General features: G+C 47.4%; 1 protein-coding gene across 2 annotated transcripts in view; it reads right to left on the bottom strand.

The window, feature by feature from the left end:
• Window positions 1-23089, bottom strand: part of zgc:158464 (uncharacterized protein LOC791139 homolog) — a 135850-nt gene that overhangs the window by 31197 nt on the left and 81564 nt on the right. The gene's annotated exons all lie outside the window — the stretch shown is intronic.

Raw genomic sequence — 23089 nt, 5'->3', positions numbered from 1 at the left:
CGCGCTGTCGGAGGGTCAGTGCCGAGGGAGCGCCGCGCTGTCGGAGGTGTTAGATCAGGTATTAAACTGAGATGATGCCTGCTATCTTTGGTGCAAGCAAATGAACAGCAGCTGTCCTGAATAATGTTTATATCTCAACTATTGTCTCATCAAAAGGTATAGGCCATCATGTGGTTTGGTGGGAGCTTGCTGTGTACAGTGTGGTTACATATTGCAACAGTGACAACATTTAAAAAAGATACTTCATGGGCTAAAATGTACTTCATTAGAAACATGAGGAGACCAATCAGTCCCTCAAGCCTGCTGAACCATTCGATGAAACCTCACATCCTCACTCTATACCCAAATTGCTTTCGTGGATGAAAATCATCACTAGGACTACAACAGGCATTGGTCTCCTCCTTATTTTCCTTTGATAAATGCCCTTCAGCCTGCTGCCCAGGCTCTCTCCAATCCCCTCGACGTTGGAAGGCTCTGGTTACAGGATGGACGTTGCTCAGTCCTGTGCAGGCTGCCTGATGGAACCACCCATGCACGGAGCTCTCTCTGTGGGTACACAGAGGATTCACTGGGGAGTGCAGCTAAAACCCCTGAGCCTCACAGTGAACCTCTGATCCTGCTGCCTCCTTCGAGGACAGAACACCACCGCTCGCCCTCACGGTAGGGAAGAGTTCACCCCGGGACGTGATCAAATTCAGCTCCCTCTGGCCCCACAGAGCTCACCATGAGGAGGCCAACCAAACCCACTGCTTGCAAACTCTACTCTGCCAATGGGTTGGGAGGGCAGCAGGGAGCGGCAAATGGATTGTACATGCGATGCCTCTTACAGTCGATTAGCTGTAAGTATGAAAAGTGCACCAACTCTGAGGAACTCCCTCTGCAACTTTAGGACAGGAAGCAGTGTTGAAAAGATGTTGAAAACTGGAAGCAACAGTGAGACGTATTTCTTAATAGAACAGAACTAGGTTAGAAGCAAGCTCGTCTATCAGATGGTCTGTCAGTTCTGCTGACAGCTTTAAATTTACATTGTTTGAAGCTATAACAAAGATTTTTGCAGGAAGGTACGACTATTATAAATTAGCTTTATCGCTTTCAAACATGGTCGGGCTGCATTTAAATTGCATTTTCAGTTCCCAGAGGTGACCTGACCTTGTATACAGAAGATGTGTAGTCTTGCTTGGGAAAAGATACATTTACCTGTCACATAAAAAACAGGCAAGCTTTTGATGAACTAGCCTTATCGCATTGCAGCCCAGACAAAGTGTGGGATAGCGAGGCACACAGAGAGAGAGAACGAGAATGTGCATACACACAGATACTCTCTGTAACACTGACTCTGTCGGCTGGAACACTACAAGGTGGATCTAGTGAGGCTGATTACTTTATCCAACTCACTCCAACCTCAACCTCCCCCACCCTGGAGCCCATCGATTGGTCAAAACATCAGACTGCATTCCCTCCTAGTTGGACCAATCAGATGCCAGGACACTCGTGAAAAGAGCTGCTGTTTGAGAGGGGGCCCTGATCGATATTTATCCCTCATCACCAAAATGCAGATTACCCCACTACTCCTTGCTCTGCACAAAATGGATGATGCTTCTGAAGGAATCTGATCTAAACTGGCATCTCATTTGCAAAGCCAACGTCCCAACTTCAACCAGATGGAGAGTCACTGAGTGTTTTTTTGTTGTTGGGGGGGGGGGGGGGGGATCTTTAGAACTGAGTCCTGACTTCAGTAATGCCTACAACCTGTCACTCTATTTACTGCATAACGAGGTTCCTCAAAACTTTGCCCAAGATTTTGGTTACTTTTCCTCAGATCTTTTTTTAAATTCATTTACGGGATTTGGGCATCACTGGCTGGGCCAGCACTTATCGCCCATCCCTAATTGCCCAGAGGGCAGTTAAGAGTCAACCACATTGCTGCCAGAGCAGGTAAGGATGGCAGTTTCCTTCCCTAAAGGACATTAGTGAACCAGATGGGTTTTCCTAATAATCAGTTATAGTTTCATCAGACTCTTAATCCCAGTTTTTTATTGAATTCAAATTTCACCATCTGCTATGGCATGATTTGATAACGAGACCCCAGAACATTACCTGGGTCTCTGAATTAATAGTCTAGTGAGAATACTGCTATGCCATCACCTCTCTGCTCATGTGAATTGGTGTCCAAATTAGTCTGATAACAGAACTGTGAAGCACTTTCAGGTGTTTAACTCTGTGAAGCGTGCTACCTAAACACAAAGTTGTTGTTGTCTCAAGGTGAATAGCAGAATACCACCAAGCTGATTCAGTACAGACCCCTGATTGAGAGATTAGCACCGAGGCAGGAGAGAAATGTATCCTTCTAATCATCGCTAAACATTGTCTTCAGACGAGGGGGAATCTGAGTTCTCTTAAATTATTGGCACCAAAAACAATGGCATTGGTTTATCAGAACAAGAGCAGTTTTAAATCAGACTGTTACTAAAGCCAGCCTGGCCAAGTGTGGAATCTGTTAGTCATTAGGAGAGTGTACAGGGGCTTTTATTCCACAATCAAAATGGAAAATAGTTCCTTCAGCATCATCATCACTGACTTGACTGCAAAGAAAAATCAAACCACGGGTGTTTTATTTCAAATATAATTATCTGCAACCACTGTTTTGTGTTCAGTCAGAAGAAATTTGGTGGGGGGAGTAGGGAGGAGCAATTGATTTACACAGACAGCCCCAGATTCATATACATAAGCAGACTGTCACTCACACTCACACACACACACACACACAGACACAGATATACAGACTGTCATGCACATAGTCACAGGTTGACACACACATGCACAGGTGCACACACAGACACAAACACGTGCACACAGACTGACACACAGAGACAGACACACACACAGACAGACTGATACACACGCACAGGAACAGACTAACGCAAACACAGACAGATCTACAGCGACTGACTGACACACTCACAGACAGGCACACACAGACAGACTCGCACACACACAGATGCACTGACTCTTGGCAAAGTGAGAGAGGAATTTTCCAACAGTATCTTTTTGAATCCTGCACTGAAGTCCTTCTTGTTAAAGGAAAACACTAAAGGACAGAGTTCAGGATGTCTGGGGGAGGGAGGGGCCGTGTGGTCAGAGGCACAGACAATCCCCTCCCACGGAAATCCTGCCAGACCTGTTTATTGCAAAGAATACCTAAAGTACCGCTGGCAAGCCGACAGTGACAGGCACACAGACAGCGACAGAAACTATCACAGCAGATTGGATGGAAACTGGCTGAGAGATTGGAGAAGTCTTCATTTGGGAGCGTGCACAGAGAATACAAACATGCAAAATCGGAGTAAAGGTGGGCCATTCAGCCCATTGAGCCTGCTCCATCATTCAATAAAATCATGGCTGATCTCAGTGTTCCGAATTTCTCATTCCACCGACCCCTCACCCCAATAATTCCTTTGCCTATCAAGAATCCGTCACTGCCTTGAAGACATGCAAAGACCACCCCATCCCCCCAACTCACACTGCCTCGGAGATAGAGAGTTTCAAAGTTACAAAACCCTCCAGGAGAAAAAGATTCTCCTCATGGGAACACCAACTGCTACAGGTTCCGCTGCAAGCCCCTCACCATCCTGACTTGGAAATATATCGCCGTTCCTTCAGTGTCGCTGGGTCAAAATTCCCTCCCTCACAGCATTGTGCTGCAGGTTGACCCACATGGACTGCAGTGGTTCAAGAAGGCAGCTCACCACCACCTTCTCAAGGGCAACTAGGGCCGGGCAAGAAATGCTGGGCCCAGCCAGCAACACCCACAAATCAAAGATGAATCCTAAAAAAACTGTATTAAAAGGGAGACAAAATCTGTGCTGATTTTGATTGAGCCCAATTATAAAAGTTGAAGCTGATGGAGTTGCCAATTATATAAAAAGTTTGGGGACTGTCAGCCTGAATTTAATTAAGTTACACCATCAGGTCTGGATTGATAGAGTCATACAGCACAAAAACAGACCCTTCAGTCAAACTTGTCCACGCTGACCAGGTTTCTCAATCTAAACTAATCCCATTTGCCTGCATTTGGCCCATATCCCTCTAAACATTTATTATTCATGTACTCGTCTAAATGTTTCTTAAATGTTGTAATTGTACTCACATCCACCATTTCCTCTGGCAGTTTATTCCACATGCGCACCGTCCTCCGTGTTGGAAAGTTCCCCTTCAAGTCCCTATTAAATCTTTCTCCTCTCACCTTAAACCTAAAATCATCAGGGACATGGATTGGGTGAATAGCCAAGATTGTTTTCCCAGGGTAGGGGAGTTCAAAACTAGAGGGCATTAATTTAAGGTGAGAGGGGAAAGATTTAAAAGGGACCTAAGGGGCAACTTTTTCACACAATGGGGAGCTGCCAGAGGAAGTGGTGGAGGTGGGTATAATTACAACGTTTAAAAGGTCTCTGGATGGGTGCATGAATAGGAAGAGTTTAGAGGGATATGGGCCAAATGCTGGCAAATGGAACTAGATTAATTTAGGATATCTGGTCAGCATGGATGAGTTGAACAGAAGCGTCTGTTTCCGTGCTGTGCATCTCTGTGGCTCTATGACCTCTAGTTGTGAACACCCCTACCCTGGGGAAAATACCTTGGCTATTTGCCTTATCAATGTCTTTCATGATTTTATGAAGTCACTCCTCAACCTCCTATGCTCCAGTGAAAAAGTCCCAGCCTATTCAGCCTCTCCTTATAGCTCAAACCCGAGCCAGAACCATTTGGTATCAATGCACAGAAGGAATTGAAATTGGGTCAATCAGTTACCTGGGGCAGATTTCAGGGGTCCACTGACTGCAGGGAGGCTGGGAGCTGAACATCGTGAGGTGCTGGTCATTCCTCTTTGTGATCTGCAGTGAACCAATCCAACCAAATCAGCTCTGAGCCTCTTCTTCACTAAACTAAGGCCCATCGCTTTGTCGTTTTGAAAAGGCAGGCACTCTGTCAAAACAATTCATCTTCCACCCTTCAGGCAGATTCAAAAATACCAAATTTCATTCAGTAAACAGCACACCCTTTTAGTTTTCTTCATTTTACGTTGCTTGACCAAATTGGGAAAGGATGCTGCTCTCAACCAAGGAAATTGTTGAAGAAAATGAGAAACAAACAAAAAAACAGAAATTGCTGGAGAAACTCAGCAGCATCTGTGGGAAGAGAAACAGAGTTCATATTTCAGGTACAGTGACTCTTCTTCAGAACTTTTTTCCACATGTCCAGCGCCCACGGTTCTTTGTTTTATTTTTGTGGAAGGAGACTCTGCAGTCTTAAAATGGGTTACTGGAGCTCATGGTGCACAGAGGAGTCAATGGCCCAGTATTATCTGGACCATTAATCCAGAGGCTTCATTAATGGTTCTGGGGACCTGGGTTCACATGGTGGAATTTGATTTCAATTTAAAAAGTCTGGAAGTGAAAGTCTCATAATAACCATGAATCCATTGTCAATTGTTGGAAAAACTCATTTGGTACACTAATGTCCTTTAAGAGAGGAAACTGCCATCCCTATCTGATCTGGCCTACATGTGACTCTGACCCAAAACAATGTGGTTGACTCTCAGCTGCCCCCTGGGCAATTAGGGATGGGTAATAAATGCTGGCTATGCCATGATGCCATCATCCTGTGAATATTGATACTGTTACCATGTTTAAACAGTGGGGGAAGATATTAGACACTCACCAGCTCTGTGGCTGCATGTATGGGGGCAGCGTGACCCAGAGACAGACTGCAGATTGGTTTCTCCATCAGGACAGTGTGGGGGTCTGGAGATCTCAGCATGACAACAATTCTCTGATTGGCTCCTGGGCAGCTGGACAGTCTGCCTGTGAATAACACAGTGACAGAAAGTCTCCAGTCTCCCAAAATGCAGCACTTTTCACTCTTTGCAGGGAAGTAACAAAAATTGCAAAATAGCTTTTCTGAAGAAGGGTCCAGACCCAAAAGGTCAGCTTTCCTGCTCCTCTGATGCTGCTTGGCTTGTTGTGTCCATCCTGCTCTACACCTTGTTATCTCAGATTCTACAACATCAGTAGTTCCTCCTATCTCTCTTGCAAAATAGCTAGTTCCTTTCCCTCACTACTTGCCTGCAAGCTGTAGCCTCTCCTCAGTGATGGAGAAACTGAACAACTGTTGCATCAATTGCCCTGTGCCTGCAGAAACCAATCCGTCCTTCCCCAGGTAAGGAGACCCTAACTGTACACAGCATCCAGCTGTAGCTTCATCCTGATCCCACACAATTGCAGTAAGACTTCACTCATGCACTAAACCAATTCCCACAAAGACCAACAAGTCATTTACTTTACCAATTGCTCAACCCTGCACATTAGGTTTTTGGGATTCACATACAAGAACGCCCAGATGAATCCAAATATTTGTCAGCTTCTCACATTTAAAAATATTCTGCTCTTCTGTGTCTCTCAACAAAGTGGAGAACTCACGCTGCACCTCATTATATTCCATCTGCTACTCTCCTGCCCACTCTCAAACTGTCTAGGTTCCTTCTGCAGCCTCCGTACAGCTTACTGCCCACTTAGCTTTGAATCGTCAACAAATTTTGATGCTTTACACTCAGTGCCCCAAAGTAATTAACACAGATTATAAATAACCCAGATCCCAACTCTGACCAGTCTTACGTCGTACCAACCAGAAAATGTCCCTATTAATAATTAATCCTATTAATTTTGTTCTCTGTTAACTAATCCCCAAACTGTGCTAATATATTAACCCCAGATTGACTCAGTGTCATAATCTCTTCTGCAGCACTTCAAAATCCAAATACAACACACACAGACACTGGAATGCCCCTTGTCCACTTACAAACACAAAATCTCAGATTTTGCTAACAACTTTTCCCTCAATCCATGGTGACTCTCCCAGTGAGATTATAATTTTCTAGATATCCTCCTACTAATGAACAATGGATTCAGAGCTGAAGTACGCCATTTGTCCCTCGAGACAGCCCCTAGATCAGGAACTGGGTATTATTTGTCCAGGCAGCACGCAAAACAATACCTTTCACTGTATCTTGGTACATGTGACAATAATAAATCAACCTCACATTTAGCCTAGCCCTGATAACCATCTTTGATTTGATTTGAGTTGATTTATTGTTGTCACATGTACCTAAATACAGTGAAAAGTTTCATCTTGTGAGCAGTACAGGCAGATCATGACAAACAAGGACGTACAGATCACAGGCTGTTTAGACACAGCAGGGCATACGGGGTTACAACTGCACAGGAGGTGTACCAATGCAAAGTCAACATTGGATTTGAAATCAGAGAGGTCTGTTCAGCGATCTAATTACAGGAAGGAAAAAGCTTCGGGTTTTCTGAAGAAGGGTCCAGACCCAAAACGTCAGCTTTCCTGCTCCTCTGATGCTGCCTGGCCTGCTGTGTTCATCCAGCTCCACACTTCGTCTAATTACCTCTGCCTTGAAAATATTCATTCACCCAGCCTCCACCCACTCCATGAGGAAGAAAGTTGAAGAAGTTCACAGCACTCAGATAATAAATATTACACACCCCCACCCCATCTCAAATGAGAGACCCTTAGTTTGGAACTCTGGCTCCTAGTTTTAGATTCCTCTTCCAGGGAAACATCCTCTCAACATTTATCCTTGCACATCCCCTCTAGTTTCAACTAGATCACTTCTCCTTCTGCTAAACTCCAATGGGGGGGGCAATGGCCTATTGGTATTGTCGCTAGACTATTAATGCAAAGCTCCAGCAAACGTTCTGGGGACTTGGGTTTGAATCTGCCATGGCAGATGTAGAACCTGAATTCAATAAAAATCTGGAACTAAGAGTCTAATGATGATTGTGAAACCATTGTTGATTGTCAGGGAAAAACCCATCTGGTTCACTAATGTCCATCCTGCCAAACTACCATCTTTACCTGGGCTGGTCTACATGTGACTCCTGACCCCCTCAGCAATTAAGGGTGCGCAATAAATGCTGGCCTAGCCAGCGACACCCTCATCCTGTAAATGAATTTTAAAAAGACTTGTCCAACCATTCCTGGTTGGGACCTTCTCTGAACTGCTTCTAACACAATTGAACCCTTTCTTAATAAGGAGTCCAGAACTGTACACAGCGCTCCAGATGTAGAAGCACTGAACAAAGCACCCTGACTTTAAACAGATTAAAGATGTGCATGTAAGAGGAGATTTGGAAAGTCAAGTAGTTTGGAGTTGGTGGCCGACTGGGCCATTTGTGTATCTCATGTTCAGGATCTGACCATCTCTGAGCCATTACCACGCTGACACAGTCTAAGATCATCACATACTTTTCGAGATTCATGTTCAAGGGTCCCCAGGTGAACACCAACATTTACCAGTTTCTCACCATTTAAAAACACTCTGTGCCTCTTACTAAAGTGCACAACTCATGCTACGCCTCATCATATTCCATCTGCTACCCTCCTGCCCACAAACCTGTGGAGGCCATTTTCCCCCAGAGGTTATAGGTCAGGCTCAGGAAACTTTGGTAGCTGGATCCAGGATCATGACAATCAACAGCCCATTGCACGTTAGTCTGCGTCTCTGTCACTCTCCTTCGAACAGCCCAGTCTGATCTCTGGCCATGTGCAACGGGAGATACCTGTAAGCTTTGTATCCCACATAAACAGCCTTTGGACCAACAACACACACTGGGCAGGAGACACAAAAGCTTCAGCACGGAGCTGACCCCAGAAACGATCAACTGGTTTCACTGGATCTCTACCTCACCCGAGAACACTGTGATTCCAGCACCAGGGTGTGGGGCAATGGGCTGGACTCTATTCACCCAGCCCTTTGCAGCACAGAGTCAAAAAGCCAACTGGCAAGTGAATGGCAGACTATTCATCTCTGGGAGACATCAGATTGGAGCCTAATCTGCCCCACTCAGTGCACAGCAACCAGCTACATTAGGGATCACTGTGAATGAACACAGAAACGAAGCCATTCAATCCATCTAATCTGTGCTGGCTCTTTAACAAAATGTCCACTTGCTGCTGTGTCAGAGGGGTGGGACGGTGAGGGGGTGTGTGTGTGTGTGTGTGTGTATCTGGGGTGTGCGTGACAGTGTGCGGGGTGTGTGTGTGTGTGGGTGTGAGTATGTGTGTGGGGTGTGCATGACAGTGTGCGGGGCGTGTGTGTGTGTGGGTGAGAGAGAGTGTGTGTGTGTGTGAGTATGTGTGTGGTGTGTGAATATGTGTGTTTATGGGGTGTGTGTGACAGTGTGCGGGGGTGTGTGTGTGTGTGTGTGTGTGTGTGTGTGTGTGTGTGTGTGTGTGTGTGTGTGTGTATCTGGGGTGTGCGTGTGTGTTTATGGGGTGTGTGTGACAGTGTGCAGGGGGGGGTGTGTGTGTGTGGGTGAGAGAGAGTGTGTGTGTGTGAGTATGTGTGTGGGGTGTGAATGTGTGTGTGCAAGCACATGTGTATGACAGATTGTGTGTGTGCGCCTACCCCTGCCTCACTAAAGGCCACTGGACTCCCACAAGCTCAGTCAGTGTGCAAAACTATTTGGCTGGAATAGGCATCACAGCACCCTTGCACGACGCCCCTGTTGTGCGTTTCTCACACTGGTTGTGGGGTTAGGGAGTCAGGAGGAGTGATACAGGAGAGCCTCTTAATGTCCCCACTCCCCAAAAAATAAAATCCATTGGTACCAGTTTCCCCATCAACTTAGTCGCAACCCAGATTCAGACCGGAGTGCGGCTCCTCCCCAAGGCACACGTGGAGTAGAGGTAGTGCCCCTGCCTTTGAGCTGGGAGGTCCCAGTTCAAGCCCCAGCTGCTGTCCAGTGGGAGGGTGTAATATCCTCTCGGAAGATTGAGACTGGAAATTCTAGGCCACCCACCCCCCAACCCCAAGAGCCGCCCTTGAGATCCGACAGCATCACTCCCTCAGCCTTGGTTATTCCCAATATATCAGTGTATCACTGAGCTCAGAACGCCCCAGCTCACAGGGTCAAAGGGAACACAGTGGCCCTCTATGTCCCCCACTCTAAGGATTACGGTGGGGGGCAGTTTTATCCTACTCCCCCCATCTTGCTCCACTTTGAAATATCAACTTCCGGCGGCTTCTGACAGAACAGTTCTCACTCCCCTTCACTCAGCCAGGTTTCCATAGTGACAATAACAAAACAAAACGCAGTTGAGGCTCTCAGGTTTGTCAAAGGCCCATTGAGAAAGCATTTTGTCTGATCGTCACTAGATTGCAAATTTACCCTGCTCGGATATTCAGCGTCGTGGATGTTTCAAATAAACCAGCAGGTTCCCCCCAACACACACACACAGACACACACACAAACAAACACACAAAGCCACGATTACTGAACCCACCCTCTTAAACTAGCCCGATAACAATGTATTTGAAATATTTCTATTCAGAGAAATGATCATTATTGATCTTCTGAGGAACAGATGACTCAAATGAACTCATTTACTAAATCACAAAAGCATGAATCCCGCAGTGGCTACAGCCTGAATACATTGCATCGATCAGACCACACTTTGGCAGATTGACAGGGTTAACCCTCTGATACAGAGATAGTAAGAACTGTAGATACTGGGGTCAGAGATAACACAGGATGGAGCTGGAGGAACACAGCAGGCCAGGCAGCATCAGAGGAGGGTCCCTGAAGAGGGGTCCCCATCTGAAACGCCAGCTTTCCCTGAAGAAGGGTCCCCATCTGAAACGCCAGCTTTCCTGCTCCTCTGATGCTGCCTGGCCTGCTGTGTTCCTCCAGCTCTACACTGTGTTGTCTCTTACCCTCTGATACAGCCCTGAGCCAGGAAGGACCAGGCAGCCCCAGGGTCCAGCTATCAGAATGGTGTCCAGAACCTGCCATTGGGCCCACTAAAGATACGCAGCAGGAAAAGCAAGTCAGGATGCCAGTTTCTAATGGTCACACACTGGGAGGGAGGCAGGGAGCAGTGTGGTATGGGGGACACAGCTTGTGGTCGGTATTTTCCACGTAGCCCGCTCAGAGACATTATTACGGAGCAGGGGGAAGGCAAACCTGAGCGTCCTGCCCCAGAGGTAGGGACGTTACCACTGTGTTATAAAGGCACGAGGCACCACCTGCTCCACAGCGAGGAGAGGAGAGGGGAGCGGGGAAATCTGAACATCGATATGTGAAAGAGGCAATGCCACACGATCACGCTCAGTTCCAGCTTACTACCTCGTGGCAGGACGAAAGCACATGTTGCGTTTTAACATGAATTTGTCCTGACTCTCAGCAGACTCTGTAAATACACTTTAGCAGCACTAGACCATGACGAGGGACCATGGAGGGAGGAGGGGGGTGATGGTGGTGGTGGTGGCATGGTGGGGAGTGGGGTTGGGGGAAGGGGAAGGAGAGCGGGGAGGGGGGTAGGGGAGGGGGTGAATGGAGGGTGCGGGAGGGGTTGAATGGAGGAAAGACTAGTGGGGGGAATAGAGGGTGGGAAGGGGGGGAATAGAGGGTGGGAGAGGGAAGGAAGAATGGAGGGGAGGAGGGGGTGGACGGGGAGGAGTGGGGAGATGAGGAGAGGGGCAGGACAGGAGAGAGGTGGGAGGGGAGGAGAGATGGGAGGGGAGGGGAGCGGGGGGATGAGGGGATGGAAGGGGAGGGGATGGAAGGGGATGAGGGGATGGAAGGGGAGGGGGAAGGGAGGAGGAGACAGAACCATCAGCTGTCCCACCCCCTAACCCCCCCACTGCCCCTCACTCCAACCCCCCCACTGCCCCTCACCCCACACCCACCCAGGGACTGGGATCAATCATTGCAGCGTGTGGCTGAGTCAGGGATCTTGCCCCAAGTAAACGCCAGTCTGGAAGACCCTCTGAACCCCCCTCCCCTCCTCAGCCCCCTCCTACACAGCTGCCATTCATCTTTTCAACTCATTAACGTGACAAGTGAGTAAAGGAAGCAGCTGCCAACAGTGAAGGACTACACAATAAATAACACTCCAGCCTCATTCCACCGATAAATAAATCAGCTTTTATGAGTGACCCTCAGAGACAGTGCTTCTAGTTTACACAAGGAGTACCTGAACCAGCTCTGGATTGAGTTAAGGGGTCAAAGGCCATGCAAGGGCTTAATGGTCAGCTACTGGTCTCTGTGAGAAGATACATTTGTATAGAATTTTCAAAACAGAGCTTTACAACTAATCAACTCCTTTTCTTTTGAAGCGTGGTCATCACTGCAATGGACAATATGTGCACAGCAAGCTCCCACAGAAAGAAACATGAAATAACCAGAGGATGTGTTTTTTTGTGTTAAGGGATGTTAAGTGAAGATAAACAGGAGCATGTGCCCTTACCTAAGATAGGAGCCCTCCCTCAGATAGAAGCAGGGAGATTGTTTCCATTGGTGGGTTAAACTAGAACTAGGGGGCGTAAGCTCAAAATTAGGGGGAGCAGCTTTGGGACCGAGTTGAGGAGGAACTTCTTCACCCAAAGGGTTGTGAATCTGTGGAATTCCCTGCCCAGTGAAACAGTTGAGGCTTCCTCATTGAATGTTTCTAAGGCAAAGATAGATTTTTGAACAGTAAAGTAATTAAGGGTTATGGTGAGTGGGTGAGTAAGTGGAGCTCGATCCATGAAAAAGATCAGCCATGATCTTATTGAATGACAGAGCAGACTCGATGGGCCAAATGGCCTACTCCTGCCCCTGTTTCTTATGTTTGTTACTGTATATCAATATCAATGTTGGTCTTTGTGCCCAGACCCCAGTGTGGGAACTGATCCCAGGACCTCGCGATTCCAAGATGAGTGCATCACCAACTGGGGCACAGTGCACAGTTTGAGAATCAAGCCTCTTTCCTGCTCCTGATCAGAAATGATGGTGCCACATATGTACATGTGTGTCCACGTGTGTAAGTGTACGTGCGTGTGTGTAAGTGTAAGTGTGTAAGTGCACGCATTTATGTGCGTGCATGTGTATACGTGTGCGTGGCAATAAAAAGTTAGATGGTGGCACAGCAGTAACATCACTGATCTAGTAAGCCAAAAGCCAAGCTTAATGCTCTAGGGACACAGTTCAAACCCCAGTGTGGAGCTGGTTAATCTTAAATGAGAAAAGCCCAGCGTTGAAAGCCAGTTTCAAAAAGATTGACCATAAAACTAACAATTGGGTCACTAATGCCCTTTAGGGAAGGAAACTGCTATCCTTATCCAGTCTGGCCTACATGTGGCTCCAGACCCACAACAATGTGGTTGACTCTTAGCTGCTCGAGCAGATATTTTCAAACCAACCAGTTCAGGGATGTTACGGCACACCACTGGACCCAGGTGGGACTTGAACCCGGGTCTCCTAGCTCAGAGGTTCGGACACTACCACACCCGCACCTCTGCCGCAGGATCCCAGATATTTTGTAATCAACTCATCCAGAGATGTTACCACACGCCACTGGAGCATGTGGGACATGAACGTGGGTCCAGAAGCCACTAAGGTCAAGTGCAGTTATGGAGAGGCGATAAATGCTGGTGGCACATCCCATGAGGAATGAATCTGAAACACCGAAGGACTGGGTCAGTCTCGGAAACAACATCGATGCTGTGGACTTATCTTGAGGAAGGGCCTCTGTGGAGGCAAGATAGAGGCAAAGCTGAAAACAGTGGAACACCTGACAGTTGGAATCCTATGGAATACTGGAGCAGAGGGTGAGCCCTGAACAAGGAACCAGGGATCCAATCCAAAATGATCCCCTTCTTTCTGAAACCTGGTGAATGATCCAAGACATTTGGTTTAAATCTTTGCGATGGGTGTGGGGAACTCAGTGGGGGATCAGTGAGATTAGGCATGAATCAGGAACAGACAATCTCCAAAAACTCTCAACAGTCCCAATCCCAAGAGCTCCTGGCCAGAGGAGCGAATTCCCTCCATCGACATTTCCTGTCGTTGGTTCTGGCCTGCTCTCAGAGTAGTTGCTCCAAAATGACTTAAAACGTTTGGCTCGGTCTCCCCTCAGCACATTAAACACATCAGAGATGTTTAGCCTTTACCTTGGAGAATCACAGAATGGTACAGTCAGAGGCCATTCAAGCTATCGAGCCTTCGTGAAAGCCAAGTGTGGAAGATGCATTTCAAAAGCAGCTCGTTGACCCCCTCCAGACTGTGCCTCCCTGATGCCCCCAAGCCCTATCCAGTGCTGCATGCTTTTGGCACATGTACCTGCACATCGGGTGGCACCGTGGCACAGAGGTTAGCACTGCTGCCACACAGCGCCAGAGACCTGGGTTCAATTCCAGCCTTGGGTGCCTGTCTGTGAGGAGTTTGCACATTCTCCCCATGTCTGTGTGGGTTTCCTCCCACAGTCCAAAGGTGTGCAGGTTAGGGTGGATTGGCCATGCTAAATTGCCCGTAGTGTTCAGGGATTTGCAGGCCAGGTGGGTGAGCCATGGCAAATGCAGGGTTACAGGGATAGGGTAGAGGGGTGGGATGCTCTTTGGAGGGTTGGTACAGGCTCAAAGGGCTGAATGGCCTGCTCCCACACTGTAGGGATTCTATGATTCTGCCTGGTTTGGGATGCATTGGCTCCTCACAGCTCATTGACCCTCAGCCCAGGGCACACTCAGGAAAAGCTGAAAGTTGTCAATAGTCAGACATCACGGGAGCAAATCCCAGCCAAGACCAGGAGACAGACACTCACCGGCAGCTTCAGGAAAGTGTTTGACTCATCACAGAAGTATCCAGATGACAAAACAATTAACACAGCCTCAGGTCCCAAGTAGGTCCTGTGAAGCAGTAACTGCTAGCATTACCCAGGCTCCAGGCAGTGGACGCTGTGCTCACTGTCAGGGTCAAGGACAGCAAAGGAAGCTGAATGGGAGCACTAGACTGGAGCACAACCGACACTGAACAACACACTTCCTTTACCTCACTAAAGTTCTGATCTTAAAACCGACATCTTCCATAAGGCATCCGCTCCCTCCATCACCGATGCTCGCTTGCAGCAGTGCGTACCATCCACAAGATGCACTGCAGAAATTCACCAACGATCCTTAGACAGCACCTTCCAAACCCACTCAGAGATAGTAAGAACTGCCAATGCTGGAGTCAGAGATAACACAGTGTGGAGCTGAAGGAACGCAGCAGGTCAGGCAGCATCAGAGGAGCAGGAAAGCTGACGTTTTGGGTCAGGACCCTTCTTCAGAAAGAGTTCTTTCACTGTTGCTGGGTCCAAATCCCTCCCCCCAAGGGCATTGTGACTCAACCCACAGCAAGTGGACTGCAGCGATTCAAGAAGGCAGCTCACAATCACCACCTTTTCAAGGGTCATTAGGGACAATTATTTATTCATTCACGGGATGAGGGCGTCGCAGGCTAGGCATCATTTATTGCCCATCCCTAATTACCCAGAGGGCAGTTGAGAGTCAACTACATTGCTGTGGGTCTGCAGTCACATGTAGGCCAGACCAGGTAAGGATGGCAGTTTCCTTCCCTAAAGGACATTAGTTAACCAGATGGGTTTTTCCTGACAATCGACATTGGATTCATGGTCATCATTAGATTCTTAATTCCAGATTTTTTTTAATTGAATTCAAATTCCACCATCTGCCATGGCGGGATTCGAACCTGGGTGCCTTTTAAATGTTGTAATTGTACCAGCCTCCAGCACTTCCTCTGGCAGCTCATTCCACACACGCACCACCCTCTGCATGAAAAAGTTACCCCTTAGGTCCCTTTTAAATATTTCCCTTCTCACCTTAAACCTATGCCCTCTAGTTTTGGACTCTCCTACCCTGGGGAAAAGGCCTTGGCTATTTGCCTTATCCATGCTCCTCATGATTTTATAAACCTCAATAAGGTCACCCCTCAGCCTCCGACACTGCTGTGAAAGAAGCCCCAGCCTCACCTTCTAACTCAAACCCAGGCCAGAACTATTTGGCATCGATGCACAACAGGAACTGAAATTGGGCAACTCATTTAGGCACATGGCCAGGAAAGGTTTAGAGAGATATGGGCCAAACACAAGCAAGTGGGACTAGTTTAGTTTTGGGAAAGCTGGTTAGAATGGATGAGGTGGGCCGAAGGGTCTGTTTCCATGCTGCATCGCTCTATGACTCTATCCACCGGGTTGGGATTAATCGTTCTTTTGCAGAGTGTGCTACTGAATTGACGGGGTGGTTGGAGATGGGGTGGCTGGTATTGGTATCTCATCCAAAAGACGGCACCTCCGACAGGTCGGCGCTCTCCCTCGGTGCTGCATTGGAGCATCTGCCTGCTCCACGTGCTCTGGAAGTGTGGGTTTTGAGTGACGGAGGTTCAGAATGAGAGGTGAGAGTGAGTGTGCCCGCTCAACCATGTCAGACAGCCTGACCTTCCTGGTGATTCACAGGAATCTGAGGTACAGTTTCCAGCAAAAAAAAGGAATGGGATTTGTTTTTTAAACTGGAACAGTTTCCACATTTCTGATCCTGTTTTTCTCATTCCAGGAAACACAGTACGATGGCATGAGTCAGAGCGCCAGGGCTTACTAATCTGTAAATGCACAAAAATTTCTCAAATTTTTAACAGCGTATTTTACCCTGAATTGTTTGGTTCTGCTTGCAGACGTTGATTAATATTGTGAGGAGGGGTAACACTGATGGTGTTGTTAATAACTCGAGACTCCGAGATCTCGGAGTAAGCCAGCAGCTGGTGCAATCTCATTTTATGGTCTGTCTTGTCCAGAAGGCAGTTACTTGCTGCAGAGAAAGTGGTTTCCATATCCACTGACGGCCCTCTGCTGAGTCCCACACGACCCGATCGACGCTCAAACCTTGACACAGAATATCAGCGAGCTATTGCACAGAATCATTACAGTGTAAGAGCAGGCCTGGCTCTCCCATCAAGCAATTACCCTGCCCATTCTTCCTTTTCAGAAAATAATCCAACCCTCTCTTGGAAACTTTGATTGAACCAGCCTCCCCCACACTCTCAGTGCATTTCAGATCCTCGACACTCACTGTGCAGTCCCTGCTTCCTGTCTCCATCGGCGCTTTCATCATTACCTTAAATCTGAGCTTCCTCATTCCTTCCACCAATGTGAGCAGCTTCCATCCATCTACACACTCCAAGTGTCTCAAGATCAAACACCTCGGTCAAATCTCCTCTCAATCTTCTCTTCTCCAAATATAAGCTCCCAGCTCCTCCAATCCATCTGTTCTCAAGCCTGAAATCATTCTTGTGCATCTTTCACTTGACAATGGAGGAGGGCGGGACTGCACCAGGCAGACATTAACAAGGGAAATCTAGCTGGTTTTCTCCCACTCCTTAAGCTCAGGGCTATGTGTCAAGATTGCTAACTTCACACTGGCTAACCTGGTCTGGAGCTACATCAGACTGTCTGCCAAGAATCCCGGCCTGGTTAAGAGTCAAAGCCCTGGGAACATAACTTGAAGAAGAAAACAGTGAAGAAAAGACGCTGACAATATTGAACCCCCTTCAACGTTGATGTCAAGAAAATCTTCCAGAGTGGGTATGCAAGAAGATGAAAAGTTGTGGAAGACTATGATACAGTGGTATTGTCACTGTCAGTAATCCTGAGGCCCAAGTTAATGCTGTGGGGACATGGGTTTGGATCTCACCACAGCAGCTGGTGAGATCCAGACTCTGCAAATGAAACCTGGCCGTATCAGTGATGGCACTGACAACAATCATCAGTTGTTGTAAAAACCCATCTGTTTCACTAATGTCCTAACCAGGGAAGGAAATCTGTTGTCCTCACCTGGTTTGACGCGATTCCAGACTCACAGCAAATGTGGTTGACTCTTAACTGCCCTCTGAAAAGTTCAATGGCAATTTTTTCCTTTATTCATCAAGGGGATGAGGGCATCGCTGGCCAGGCAGCAGTTATTGCCCATCCCTAATTGCCCAGAGGGCAGTTCAGAGTCAACCACATTGCTGTGGGTCTGGAGTCATATGTAGGCCAGACCAGGTAAGAATGGCAGTTTCCTTCCCTAAAGGACATAGTGAACCAGATGGGTTTTTCCTGACAATTGATAATGGATTCATGGTCATTAGATTCTTAATTCCAGATATTTTTTATTGAATTCAAATTCCACCATCTGCCATAGTGGGACTCAAACCCAGAACATTATCTGGGTCTCTGGATTAACAGTCCAGCAATAATACCACTAGGCCATCACTTCCCTGTATGAGGAACAGCCAACATCTGCTGCCTTGTCAGGGACACCCACATTCCATGGAAGGAGTTGGAATAAAAGTTAATGATAAAGTCACCATCATCTTACCATATGATAGGGCTGCCCTCACACTAGTAAGGGACAACTGGTAGTGGTTTAACCTGCAGGTCATCAAACCTCAGGCGAGGGGAGAGGTGGAGAAGGACAGTCTTTCATGGCAACCTCAGCCTGTGTAGGAATTAAACCCACACTGCTGGTGTCACTGCATCACAAACTGGTCACCCAACTGACTGTACTACCTGAATGCCAGAGGACAAAAGACAAGGCAAGATTGCGAGCTCTAACTGTTCACACTGTAAAGCTGCTTAACAACAGCGACGACACCACAGATTTCAGAATAAAACAATTGGTCAGAATACATATGTGCAAAAGTAGAAAACTGATTTGATACTTTCACTTCCTCAGTTAAATGAAGGTCAACCACTTCCTCACCTAACTGTGATTCTGAACCTGATGAATGGAAGATGGAACATTCCTTGGAACCAGAGATATTCAGTGACAGGATGGAAAGCTGTCCTTCCCCAGTCTCCTTGGATGTTGAGCAAGGCTGGTGTTTGAAGGGAAAACACGAGACATTAACTCTGTTTCACTCCACAGATGCTGCTAGACCTGCTGAGTTTCTGCAGCACTTTCTGTTTTTATATCAGCTCCATTGGTGACAGGCACTGGGACCCTGCTGTCTATCTAACACATTGACCGCTGGCCACATGGCTACTTAGGAATCCAAATGGGGCTGATTGCATTGCCAGTTGTATCCGAGCTTCTGTGACCTCAATGCTCCTGGTCACAGTGTACGCATTCGGTACTGAAAAGGTGAAAGGACCAGAGAGTGCTTTTCTTAATCATTTTGTCAGTGTCTCACTTCCTTGATTAGAGAACAGCACTGGAGATATTTGTTCAGTAAATGTGCATGTGAACCTAGAGTCATACAGCACGGAAACAGACCCTTCAGTCCAAACAGTCCACAACGACCATGTTCCCAAACTAAACTAGTCCCAGTTGCCTGCATTTCGCCCATATCCCTCTAAACCTTTCCTATTCATGTACCTATCCAAATGTCTTTTAAACATTCTAACTGTACCTGCAACCATCACTTCCTCTGGAAGTTCATTCCATATGTAAATCACCCTCTGCGTAAAAAAAAAATTGTCCCTCATGTCCTTTTGAAATCTTTTTCCTCTCACCTTACAAAAAAAAATGCCCCTAGTCTTGAAATCCCCCATCCTAGGGAAAAGATACCTACCATTAACCCTATCTATACCCTCATGATTTTACAAACCTATATAAGGTCACTCCTCAACCTCCTACACTCCAGTCTGTTCAGCCTATTTTATAACTCAAACCCTTATTATGTTGAAATCTGTGTGGTGGGGCTCTTATGCTATAGTGCCCCTACCTCTGGACCAGGAGGTCCAGGTTCAAGACTAGAGGTACGTTGTAACATCTCTGAATAGGAAATATCTGGGGAGCTGTTTTCTATTTAAATCGGTGTTGAGGTTAAGCAGCGGTTGATATAACCTTGCTGGGGACTAGACAACAATTTCTGTAGAATAACTTGCAGTTATATTTTGCCGAGCATCATGAGATTAAACCCATTTCCTCTCGTCTTTTTGCCATCGTTATAAGACTATGTTCAAGTAGCAAATGGGTACATTACGCTACAACCGTGGCCACTTCCTGAATTTGGGAAACTTGACAAGAATTTGAGCAAAGGTTTTTAAAGTGAATTAATGTAAATACCAAAATCAATACAGACACAGGCTTGAAGATAGGGACTCATTTCCGTCTCTGGCCCATCCTCTGCTCCACACCACCCCTCAGGCTGAGCTGCTTTGCATGAAGAATCAGCTTGTTGATATCTCCATTTCATCATCATTGCCCATAAGAAATATGCCCAATCAAGCCTGCTCTGCCATTCAGAATGATCAAACATTCTTTACACCCACTTTCCTGCCCTTTCCCCATAACCGTTGAGTCCCTGATTGACCCAGAATCTCCCAAACTCAGCCTTCAATATACACAAAGACTCTGCCCACCCACCCCCGTCCTCTGTGGCAAGGAGTTTCAAAGACCTTCAACCTTCTGAGAGAAGAAATCCCTCCTCGCCTCAGTCTTAAATTGGTTCCCCTTAATTCTGAGACTGTGCCCTCTGGTCCTGGACTCTGCCATGTGGGGAAACATCCTCTCAGCATTGACCCTGTCCAGCCCCTTACTTCACTCACCCACCAACTTTTACCAGATGCATTTCGATATTTCTCTAGTGGTATTTTCCTGGCACCTTGTGGTATTTGCCCCCTCTGCCAGCGTGGAAGACTGGGTAAGTGTTGTTTGAGGTAGCTTCCTACCACCAATCCTCCTTTGTCTTTGCATTGCCTTGTTCCTCTCTAGTGACTCCTGGTGGAGGATACATCTCCATTGAGTATCTACAGAAGAGGCCATGTTCTTAGACAACAAGAAGCTTATTGATCAATAACAGTAAGTACAACAACATTGGGTCAGGCAGAATAACTAGGGATCTTATGGAGCTGGTGCAGGTCCATCTGCTCCCTCTGAAAGCTGGAAGAGAACTCCAAGCTCCTTACCCACAGACTGGGAGACCTCAGTAGAATGGGTGGAGCCAGTTTACCTTGAACATTAACCCTTTCAGGATCATTACTTTTATCACCCCTGGTTATCTTCTTTATTGAAGACTCTGCCTTCCAGTGGGCCACGATGGAACAACAGGACTACGTGGCTCAGCCCCCGAATGTTGAGATCACAGAAACAGCAATCTTTCATCCCAGCTGAAGACATCAGAGACACGGTGAATACGTCCCTCACTTGACAACCTCAGACACATCGCAACCCCTCCCCCTCTGTGGTCACTGAATAGTGACTTAATCAGGAACTGGCCCTCTTCATCGATTTTCCATCACACTACTCTCTGCAGATGGAGAGAATGCCCCTGTTCTTCTTTGACAGACATGGGATCTTTCCATTCCACCTGAGAGGCATCGTGGTTTAACACCTGATCCTAAAGGGCAAGAGCTCCAATACTCCCAGCCACTGCGGTGGAGGGGGGTGATGGTGGTGCCTAAGTTGGTGACCTCAAATCTTTGGGGTGGGTCTTGAACACACAACCTCGTGACTGGTGAGAGGCGAGAGTCTTGCCCACTGGGAAATGACTGGATAAAGACTTGACCGGGCTATCAGCGGGCCTGAGAATGGCCGACACAACTCTCAACACAGCAACTGGGGTGGGTGGTGGGGGGGAGAGGGGGTGGTGAGAATCTTTGGAACCACACAGATCAGGGGTAAGAATGTTAGGGAGAGGGAGTGGGTGGGTGTGGGGAAGACAGTGGGGAAGGGGTTGCGTGTGGGCCAAGGTGGGGAGGGCATAAGGGAAGGGATCGGGGAGAGGGTGGGGGAAAAGTTGTGGAGGGCATGTGGCTAAATACCACTGGGGACTGTTGAACTGCGTCCCTCATAAATTACTGCATGCCCAGAATTACTGTGTGCCAAGTGAACCAAGATCCCATCCTATGTTGATTCCAACAGTGACTCCAGTGGGCAGACAGGCCACAGATACAACATTTGGAGTGTTCAGTGAGCCTCAAGACATTGAGCAAATTCTACAACCCTGTGCTGTTTCTCTCATGTATTCCTGTTTCATTTTTGTAAATAGAATCAAAATTAAATCACACAAAGGAGAAGTGAGCCAAGCTGCTGCTTTTCAATCAGAAGCTGTTTCTAGACTGTGCTGATCCATTAGTGCAGCACTTTGGATAAGGCATGAGGTTGATAACCCTGTCCACCCTGCCCCCACCCCCTGCCCCTGGGGTGGGGGTGTCACAGCTCCTGTGGTGCTATTCAAACAGGAGTAAGACGTCTCTCGACATCTTCCTCAACCAATGTCACCAAACCACAGCATAAATGCTTATTTAGCTCACCGGTGTGGGATCTTACTCTGCACAAATAGCTGTTCTGATGGAGGCTATTGCAGCAATGACCACACTTTGTGAAACGCTTTGGGATAGTTCAAAGCCAAGAGAAGATGCCATGTGTTCCCCCCACACACCCCCAACCCCTCTACCTCTTCCCTTCTTACTTCCTCCATATCCCCATTTCCTCTCTCCCCATTCCCTCGCCCCCATCACTGTCAGTCTCCCCCAGCTTCTCTCCCTTTTCCTCCAATGCCTCCCTCCAGCCCTGTTCCCCTATCCCGCCCTCCTTCTCTGCTGGTAATCCCAGTGAGACACTGCGACATGTACTCACTTCCCTATTTACCAGGCGATGATTAACACAGACCATCAATCAGTCCTAAATCTGGCCCTTGTGTCACCAGTTACTTTCTAATCGAATGACTCATCACTGCATTGCAATGATCTCCACATGGGGCACCTTCATTATTTAAATTATTTGTTTGTTCAGCTCATACATCAGTTTGAGACACCCAGCACAACAGGCTCCAGTTTAACCATGAGCTTCAATCTGATCATCACTGGTCTCGACTCGGGATAACCAATGTTCCAGCTCCAGAGAAAATGAGGAGACTCCATGAGGTTATCATAGAAACATGGCAAAAGGTCATTCCAGCTACAAACAGCCTCAAACATCCTCCTCAACTGCAGAGCAGTCCTGTGAAATCACACTCTCTGACCCCTTTGTGAATCATTCCCATCCTTACCCTCCTCTCTCCATCTTCCACTCTTCCTCTACCTTTCAACTACGTCTGTCTCTCTCCATCTCCCACTCCTCCCTCACTGAGTTCTGCCCTTCTCTCCATCTCCCACTCCTTCCGTGCTCAATTCTGCCCCTCTCTCCGTCTCCCACTCCTCCCGTGCTCAATTCTGCCTCTCTCTCCATCTCCCACTCCTCCCGTGCTCAGTTCTGCCCCTCTCTCCATCTCCCACT

The sequence above is a fragment of the Rhincodon typus genome, chromosome 36 (assembly GCF_021869965.1).
Source record: "Rhincodon typus isolate 14 chromosome 36, sRhiTyp1.1, whole genome shotgun sequence".
Taxonomy (NCBI): Eukaryota; Metazoa; Chordata; class Chondrichthyes; order Orectolobiformes; family Rhincodontidae; genus Rhincodon; species Rhincodon typus.
The sequence above is the reverse complement of the archived record's forward strand: the minus strand, read 5'-3'. Positions and strand labels throughout refer to the sequence as shown.